The sequence below is a fragment of the Myotis brandtii genome, unplaced genomic scaffold (genome assembly GCF_000412655.1).
Source record: "Myotis brandtii unplaced genomic scaffold, ASM41265v1 scaffold440, whole genome shotgun sequence".
NCBI lineage: Eukaryota > Metazoa > Chordata > Mammalia > Chiroptera > Vespertilionidae > Myotis > Myotis brandtii.
This window is the reverse complement of record NW_005366834.1, coordinates 6063258-6073002: the sequence shown is the minus strand read 5'-3', so window position 1 is coordinate 6073002 and position 9745 is coordinate 6063258.

Sequence of the window (9745 nt, the reverse complement as noted above, 5' to 3'; positions counted from 1 at the left end):
ATTTGGGTTGAGATCAGATGGAAGCCAGGAACTTGGGGCAAAGCGAGTTCCATGTTGAGGCACAGCAGGTACAAAGGCCCTGAGATACAAGAATACTTGGAGGTGTTCAAAAAGAGGCAAGGGCGCAAAGAGGAGAGGAGAGGACAATGAGGTGGGGGTGAGGGGGGATTGTGTGGTGCCTTGTAAGCCATCTAAGGACTTTGGTTTTTACTCTGCCATGAAAGCAGTGAGTGGTTTGGAACAAAGGAGTGGTATGAGCTGGCTTGGCTTTTAGAAGGATCACTGTTGCTCTATGTGGAGCCAGACTTTGGGGAGGGAAAAACTGTGCAGCTATGAAAACTCCCTTCCAGATCTGCAAAATGTCAATGAGAGTAACTGTTTCAAATATTTTTATGGAAGACTCTATCCAGATAAAAGAAACAAGGCATTTGGCATGATCTTTAAATGACCCGAGGGGATGGGGGAGTAGTGGGCAAATATAAACAGCATTGCATTCAAGAGGTGAAGTTGAGACATGCTTTCAGTCCAGCGTGTGCAACAGCCAAGTCATTATAGCACAATCAAAGCCAGCTGGGGCCACGGAAGATGACTCCATATCCTGTTGATGATCTGCTTGGCACCATGTGGATGGGAGCCAGTGAGGACGAAGGGATGGAGGCCTTGTGACTGCTGCCAACCTTTGTTCAAAGCCAGCGAAAACTTCTGATTCCGTTCAGCTCTTCTGCAGTTAGCAAGGGGGAAAGGACTGAGAGGGAAGGTGCTGAGGCTGCCATAATAAGTGTTCTGTGGGCATTCAGTGTCCCACTGGAGCCATTTCTGAGCATTTTCCATTAAAATGGTAGGTCTTTATGCTGGTAATGCTGGCTAGCCCTTATCCAGCCAGGGACTGTGTTAAACTTATCGTATGCATGATTTTATTCATTTAAGTTTTCAGTATGGCTCGATGTGGAAGGTGTTATTTTATTTTTTATCTTTAGCTGTGGGAACTCAAGTTTAGAGACTTTTGTAAGAACTGGGATTCAAAACCATAGAATCAGAAACACTCACACACTGTCTCTGTGACTTGCCAATGTCTTGCCTGAGGAATTGCCTAAATGGTGGCAGAGCTTAATCTTAATTGGCTTCCCTTTAATAGATGTTGGCATACACTTGGCATCAGTCTGAGATCTGCCCACTCCAAGTGCAGGAAAAAATAGTAACAGGGTATTAGACCAGTGTGAGAAAAGGCATACAACCATATGCAAGCCCTCTTTCTAGCAAACCTAGAAACATGAAATAATAGACTTACCAGATAGGCACTGGAAGGGCATGTGTTTACCATAAACATTTTCGTTACTTTGCCACAGGATTTGCCAGAGTACTCCTCTAAATAGTGGGCTCAATGACACACCACATGTATGATTTACATTTGTCCAAAGAAACAGTGGTTGTGATAAATGCAACTGATGACTACCGGTGTGGAGACAGTCAATGGTTGCTGGCCAAACAGTTCACCTGCAGTAAAGGCCAACAAGGCTGGTGTTGACAGTCAAACATCGCAATTTCAAAGTAAACATCTCCCATTGAAACAGTTTTCCAAGTTGGTAACTCTCAGCCGCGGCTGAAAGCTGTGCTTGCTGTAGCCTTGGAGTAAAGCTGGTGTGCCCAGTCAGGTTTTAAGTGGACATTACTTTCATGATGTGGGGACTTTTTGTCTCTGGCCATTCATAAAAATGGCTGGGTATTCGAGTAGTAAATAGTCGGTAGATGATAATTTATTAATAAGCTGGCTGGGGAGAGGAAGAGGTGGGAATGGGAGGATGTCTCCTTGTTCTTTGAGCCTGACTACACAGCTTAATCCATTCATACTTGGGGACCCAGGGACAGACTAGCAAAGGAGAGGAGAGGAGGGGAAGGCAGGAAGCTCTTTGCCTCTCTCAGAAGTGAAAGAGTGGAGAAAACCCCAGCCCTGTCAGCTGAGTTCTGGGTCAACCCCTGTGGGCTACACAAGCTAGGAAACAATCTTTGGGGATGTAAGTAAGAAGGGGGGGGGAGGACACATTCAGAATTCACAGCCAAGCGCCCTGGAGAATCGTGGTGTTAGCAAATGCACCCTTGTGCCCCAAGGCTGGAGGCAGTGGCTGGAGAGGTGAATGCAGTGGCTAGTTTAGACCTCATTTTGGAAGACTAGCAAATGCATCTCTGTCACTTCATTCCAACAGAGACTACCTATGTATTTTACAAACTTAAGTTTATTGGATTACAATGTTATATTAGTTTTCGGTGTACAATATAGTAACTGGGCATTTACATACATTGCAATGTGCTCACCACACTAAGCCTAGTGGTCATCTGTCACCATGCAAACTCTTCACAACATCATTGTTATATTGCTCTTCACCTGAGACTACTCACTAATCTAGATTCAGATGAAGCAAGCACCATGCATGACACAATGTGGCCGCCATGCTAGCATGGAGCATAAATCTCCCTACCCGGGCCCTGCTGGTTCCCGGGATCTGATGATACTGGCTGCCTGGTATTGATGATGAACTCTTTTCACGTTTTCTCCTCTGGGGCACCCCAGCACCCCAGTCCCTCACACAGTATTTTCCCTTAGTGGTAGGACAAGTGTTGATTCACTTTCCAGAGGGTTTCCCCTTAGATAACAGTGAATTCTTTTTCTTTTCTTTTTTTGTAGTTTTATTTTCTAACTAGAGGCCTGGTGCATGAAAATTCATGCACTGGAAGGGGTTTCCCTCAGCCCAGCCTGCCCCCTCTCATAGTCCAGGAGCCCTCAGGGGCAGGAGGTGACCCGGCGATCAGGGGAAGGCGACGCCCCATCACACCTCTGCTGCTGCCATTGCCGGCAGCGCAAGCCTCGGCTGGCCCTGGTTACCTGCGCCTCAGGTGCCTCTGGGAGGCTGGGCAGCTGCCATCCGAGGCTTGCCTGTGCCTTGGGTGGCCCTGGGCGGCTGGGGAGCTGAGGGGACTTGCCACACACCTGCTGCCCCAGCGGGGCTGAGGGGATTGGGCACTGCCATCTTGTGGCTGTGGGCACCACCATCTTTGAGGGCAGGGCAGTCAATTAGCATATTCCCTCCTTATTGGCTGTGGGCACTGCCATCTTTGAGGGCAGGGCAACTAATTAGCATATTCCCTTCTTATTGGCTGTGGGTGCCAACATCTTTGTGATGGCATGAGGGTCAATTAGCATATTCCCTCTTTATTAGATAGGATTAATTTTTTTACAATTAGAGTTTACAAACATTTCCTCAAAGATTTTAAAGGATTGTTTAAAATAAAACTAGGATGTTTCCCACCTGAAAGTTCAAAAAAGAAGAACTGCACTTAATTTATACTCTGGGCAAAACTTTTATCTTTTTAGTCAAATTAGCAACAACTTGATGCCCAAGAGGACTAGAAGAATCACAATAAAGAAGAAGACTATAAAGAATTTGCCTTAGGCGGTTTGGCTCAGTGGATAGAGCATCGGCCTGAGGACTGAAGTGTCCCAGGTTCGATTCTGGTCAAGGGCACATGCCTAGCTGCGGGCTGAATCCCTAATAGGGGACATGCAGGAGGAAGCTGATCAATGATTCTCTCTCATCATTGATGTTTCTATCTCTCTCTTCCTTTCTATTCCTCTCTGAAATCATAAAAATATATTAAAAAATAATTACAAACATCTTTAAAAGCTTCAATAATTCAAATGAGTTCCAGTGTATTGTAATTATATGGAGTATTTACTTTAGCAATACAAGTTGGTAGTTTTTGTGTATTAATTTTATAAAATAACTTCATTTCAATTACTTTTCTTTGGAGAATCAATACTATTCTGTGCTTAATAACCAGGTAGTCAACTTATAACAAAGACATACTATTTTATCAGAGAGAGCTACTCACGCTGATTGTCCTCAGGGCGACAAAGCCTTTAGCCCCTCTGGGAAGTTTGTATTTTGGCTACAAAAATCTTTCCTTGCTCTGTAAACTGACAGAATGGTTGTAATTTTTCTAATTAAAGAAGAATGAAAGTGCGTAAGCATTTCCCTAACAGTTAGTGCTGCCAGTGGAAGGAACTATGGCCCTGCTCCTGGTGCTCACTGTCTCTCCCATCACTCGGGGACGTTGGGGGGGGGGGATGTTGCTAAGAGATCAGGTTTTCACTGTGCATTATATTTCAGTTCTAGATGCCTAAGCCCCACTGATTAAGCTGGCTGAGTATGCAAATAGCAACTCTGAAGCAGAAATAGCTCCCCAGTCTAGTAGCTACCATGACTATATCATAGATCAGAGTTAATACACCATGAAGACACCCCCAATAGTTTCTAATCATTTACATATGTTCCTTCCTGAACAGAGTTTGCATTATGATTACCCTATTCATAAATCAACCGGCCTGTTTAAAAGAGATTAGATGGAGGAAAATGTTTTCAAGCTTTGTTTGCCAATGCGTTGACTTACTGGTTCCCAAATCCTATGAATAAAAGGGTTTATTTTTCAAGGAAACTGCTTAACCAATCAGTGTATGCAATGCATCTTGTGCAGAAGTGAGTTATCTCCTCACTTCTGGAAATAAATTTCCAGAAATTTATTTCTATTTAGGAACAAAAGCTTAAGTTATGAAACACTCTAACAGTACGTGTGTGTGTGTGTGTGTGTGTGTGTGTGTGTGTGTTACCATAGGGAACAGTATTGTAGTGGATGCTCAAATACACTATAATACTGTCTGCAGACAGACCGTCTCCTGAAGTTTCTGTGACAATAGGGATGGAGTCTAATGCAGCACGAGCTACAGTGAGCCAGTTCCCAGGAAGAGAGCTGCCCATCATTTAGGAGAAAACAGACCTTTGCTTTCAGAAAGTTGAGTTAGTCTGAAAATCTAAAATACAATGATTGCATCACTTCGTACGTTTCATTCATTGTCCCTGTCATAACTTGTTAGTGATGACTTACTAACCAGCTCTTTTAGTTTTATCCCTAAACTCTGTCTTCAAAGTCTAAAGAGAACATTTATCAGCTCTGTTTTTTTTTTATAGCAAATCTATTCAAATCTATGCCTTGAGGGGAGGACGATCAGTAAACCATAGTCCTTGCCAAAAAGGCTACCATGGGTGATAACTATGTATCATAATGTCAGTACAGTGGGGCCTTGACTTACGAGTTTAATTCGTTTCGAGGCCGAGCTCGTTAAGGAGCTCGTTAACTCAAATTACTCTATCAACTCAATGCAAAAAATTGGCCGAGAGACAGCTGGTATCTCTAAAAACTCGTTAGTCGGGACACTCGTAAGTCAAGGCCCCACTGTATGTGAAAAGGGCATTTTATCAATAAACATAGTGAGGTGTGGGCGGGGGAGGGGGGGAGATTCACTTTATTCCACAACTTTCAGCCTCTTCTCATTACAATGTAAGATGCTCATCTTACTTTATGTAATAAACGTGTGGTAAAGTTATGTCCCAGGTAAGGAAGCGGCAGCTCAGGGGTAGGGGAGTCGAGGAAAGGAGGAATGTTAGGGGCCCTGGCAGGCAGAAGGCAAGCAGTGGCCTCCTCTGGGAAACTTTGCTTTGTTGTCCAGGAATTCTGGGAATTTTCTCAAGCTTCGGGGCTGCCCTGAGGAAGCAGTTTGACCTTTGTGTGGCTGGTCGGTTTCAGACATGGGATTCCAGCCTGGCGACTCCGCGCTTGCAAAGCCTCTGAATGTTCCCTTTCTAGTTTTTTTGTCTCTATATCCCCTCTGTTGAAAAAGTATCATCTGGGGACCTCCATAAATAAACCACTTCCAGGTACATGCCCTTGACCGGAATCGAACCTGGGACCCTTCAGTCCGCAGGCCGACGCTCTATCCACTGAGCCAAACCGGCTTCGGCCACTTTACATTTTTTAAGTCAGTAAAATACAAGCAAATTAGAGCTATGGAACGGTCTTTAAAACTATCACCATTATTTCCTTTTCTAGTGACAAATATTTAATATCGATTCTAATATGCTGCAATGTCCTCAATGCTCAGTACCCTAAAAACCAACTTGCCATTTGTCCTATGAATGATTTCCAGAAATTGGGTGCACTACAGCATGCTTGAATACATTACCAAATTTATCTGTATTTCCTGTCATTCATTATTATTTTTTAAGAAAAACATAATCCCCAAATAATTCATGGAGTATAATAAAGTCAAGATTCTTGTGGCATTCTAAGCTCTATGTGAATTACCCAAATAAATATCTTTCTATAATTGTAGTTTACAACACCATTGAGTATATAAACTGTGACTGACTTGTTTATCCCCAATTCTATCCACATTTCTAGACCTAGGCAGGCACTTAGCAAGTGTTCAATAAGTCATTGTTTAGGGAATTAATACAAGTCCAAGAGAAATAGGATTTAATTGTACATGTTTGTTATATATTGAATGCTCATGTCCTCCCCAAATTCATATGTTGAAATCTTAGCTCCCAAAGTGATCTTATTAGGAGGTGGGGCTTTGAGGAAGTGATTAGATCATCAGGATTGACATCATAAATGGGATTAATGTCCTTACGAAAGATACTCCAGAGAGCTCCTTTTCCCCTTCCACTGTGTGAAGACAAACTGAGAGGTCAGCAGTCTTTGAACCAAGAATTGGCTTCTCACTAGACACTGAATCTGTGGGCACCTTGGTCTTGGACTTCCCAGCCTCCAGAACTGAGAGAAATAAGTTTCTGTTGTCTTAGAAGCCACCCACTGTACGATATTTTGTATAGCAACCTGACTGGTCTAAGCATATTTTTATACATTTAAATGTTGTCTTTGACTTACTTTTAATCTTTTTCTTGACTGCCTTAGAATTTATCCAATGGAATTAAGAAAACATTTGAGCCTGGCTGATGTGACTCAGTGGTGGGGCATCCACCTATGAACCAGAGGGTCACCATTAGGTTCATGGTTAGTTGGGGCACATGCCTGGGTTGCAGGCTCGATCCCCACCAGGTGGTGTGAAGGAGGAAGCCGATAAATGATTCTCTCTCATCATTGATGTTTCTCTCTCCCTCTCTCTTCTGCTCTGAAATCAATAAAAATATATATATTAAAAAGAAAACATTTGAATATTTTACATGTAATATTAACAGTCTATCAAATGTTACAATTATTAACAAATCTATGCCATGTCAGTCCTAATACACTTAATTTGCACATGGGTAAACAGAATGAAATCTATTTTATATGAAGCACGTTACTTAGAATTGAATTCAGCCTCTTATCACCATCCAACTCAAGGCTCAGTATGTGGACAACAGCTGGCTTGGGCAGAGATAAACAAGAGCACATTAAGTGGGGACCAGTCCCTCGCTTGTCACTATGTGGCCTTGGAGAGATGATACTTGTCTCTCTAGAAGTTTGCTTTCTTCAGTTATATGATTTAAAGAACACTGAGCCCCAACTCCTATGGTCTTAGAGAACCGTGGAAAAAACAAATGAACATTCTTTACTCTCAACTTGACCAACAACTCTGTAATTCTAAATTCCCATGAGGCCTTGGGTTTGACTTTCTGGGATTCAGCCCACCGTCTGGAACTAGGTGGTTTCTTTATTTGATAAGTTCCCTGACTAAAGTTTCCAGGAGACTGGCCATTATTCTCGAGGAAATGCTATCTCTTTATCTTAAGAAAAGCTTTTCATACCAAATTCGAAGTGTTCTGGTTGATCTAAAATGTTAGGAGCGGAAGTATTTGCTGTCAAAGAGTCTGGTCCCCTTATTGGTGGAAAAAGAAAAACAATCTATTTGAATCATGAGAGGGATCATAGAGAGTTTCCACTCCAAAACCCCTTCATTTTTTCAGATGAGGAAATGGAGGTCCAGAAAGGTTAACTGAAGTAATACCAAGTGCTTGCTCTGCACTTGGGGCGGGAACAGGATCCTCGGTTTAGGGAGTGAAACACGACTCCTAAACTTTGCCTGGTTATAAATTGCGCTTTTAAGTCCCTGATTATATGCAGGGTCTGTGAGTTTGGCGGAGTGTTACTGTTCACAAGTGTATCTTTTTACTTAAGGATTAGAAAGTGTGTGCTGACTTAGCACAGGTGAGCTTTGATCTTGCCCAAGGTCACCGTCGAAAACTACGTCTTTTATGAAAGAGGAAAAGGAAAATCCAGTATGAGATTTCACATACATATTTATTCTCTTAATAAGCTTCACATTTACCAGTGCTGTAGCTTTCACTCCCCCCGTTAATGATCTGATTGTGTGGGCCTCTCCACCACCATTTGGGTTTCTCTGAAATGGTATCAGAGATGGTCTAAGTCTCAGTCGGCCTCACTCAGTCATTAGATATTTGACTATATTCTGTATCATCTATTTGATGTTTAACATGTAATTCTTGGTTGCTTACTTTTCTGTGTGCAGGCGAAACCTCTACAGCACTTTGTCATCTCTTTCTTGGTTCCTTTTCTCCTAGAATCAGTTGTTTCAACGACCAGTTGCTTGACCATCTTCTAATAGGGGCTGTTTTGGAAATTTTAGCTATTCCCCTGCTCTTTATAATGGACATGTGTGTTTTGAAGAAAAAAAAAATGACCTTGAATTGCCAGCTTTCGTGGGTGATGGCTTCCAAAATCCCGGTATATTTACTTTCAGACTGTGGGCTGTAATTGGAGTGGGAAACATTGCCTTTGCCTTCATTTCATCCTGTCTATATGATGGGATGGCTTGGTCACTGATCTGCGCCCAGAAAATATTTTCCCTTTGTGGGTATGCCTTTAAGACAGAAACATAAAAAGGCTTAATGCCATCAGGCTATTCCAGAGGGAGGGTAACTTCTTTGTTGTGCTTCTGTTGACACCTCTGTTCTCAAAGTTAATTACACATTTGGTTAATTGGTTTAATTAGTTAATTGGTTTGCTGAGTCTGCCTCCCTGGTGAGAATTGTGAGACACAGAGAATGGCCAATTCATGCCTGGGTATCCCCTTCATTGCTTGGAGCCTATAACCAAGGCACAAACTGCTTACGTTATTTATTTATTTGCTGCAAAAAGCTTTTTTGTTTCATTTGGTCCAATGCATGGGAGAGGGCTCCAGGGTGGTGAAAAGAATGGCTAGGAGTTCTGGGGAGAGGCTCAGGTAAAAGCCAGACACCAGGGGATGCAGAGGGGCCCCTTTCAGGCCTCTGGGCTCCAAAGGCTCCTTGCTGTGCTTGAGGGTGAGCCTTTCGAAGAGATCCTCACCCAGCCCAGCCTGCCGGCTGGCAGCTTGCAGAGGTGAGTCAGGTGTGGCCCATCTTCTTGATGAGTTTCACCTCTCACCCCGGAAGTAGTTCTGCAGGAAGTCACAAGGAGGAGGGTTAGCAGGGAGAATCGGGGCCTGCAGCTCCAAGAGGACCTGGTTCAGGTTCCTCTCCAAGGCCAGGGCGGCCTCCCTGACATCCTGGGAGGCTCCAGCACGTCCTGGAAGAGAATGCGGCCACCGCGCTGGTTTTGCATCTTTAAGATGCTCAGCGCCCTCGGCTTCTTCTCCGCCAGCTCTCGGAAGAGGGGCCCACGCCCTCCAGAGCCACATCGTCAGGTGGAAACAGAAGCCCAGAGAGAGGTAGGTGTAGGGGGCCCACAGACGCAGATTGGCCAGGCGGTTGACCATAGCCTCCACCTGGCGGAATAATTCTGATGAGTTTGGGAGCTCACGGTTGTTCGGCAATAAGAAGTTAAGGTAGAAAAAAAATGGTGTGTTGGCTGGTCCTAGAGGTGGTGACTGGATAAGATGCTGGAGGGGGGTCGGAGGCTGGAAGAAGGGACC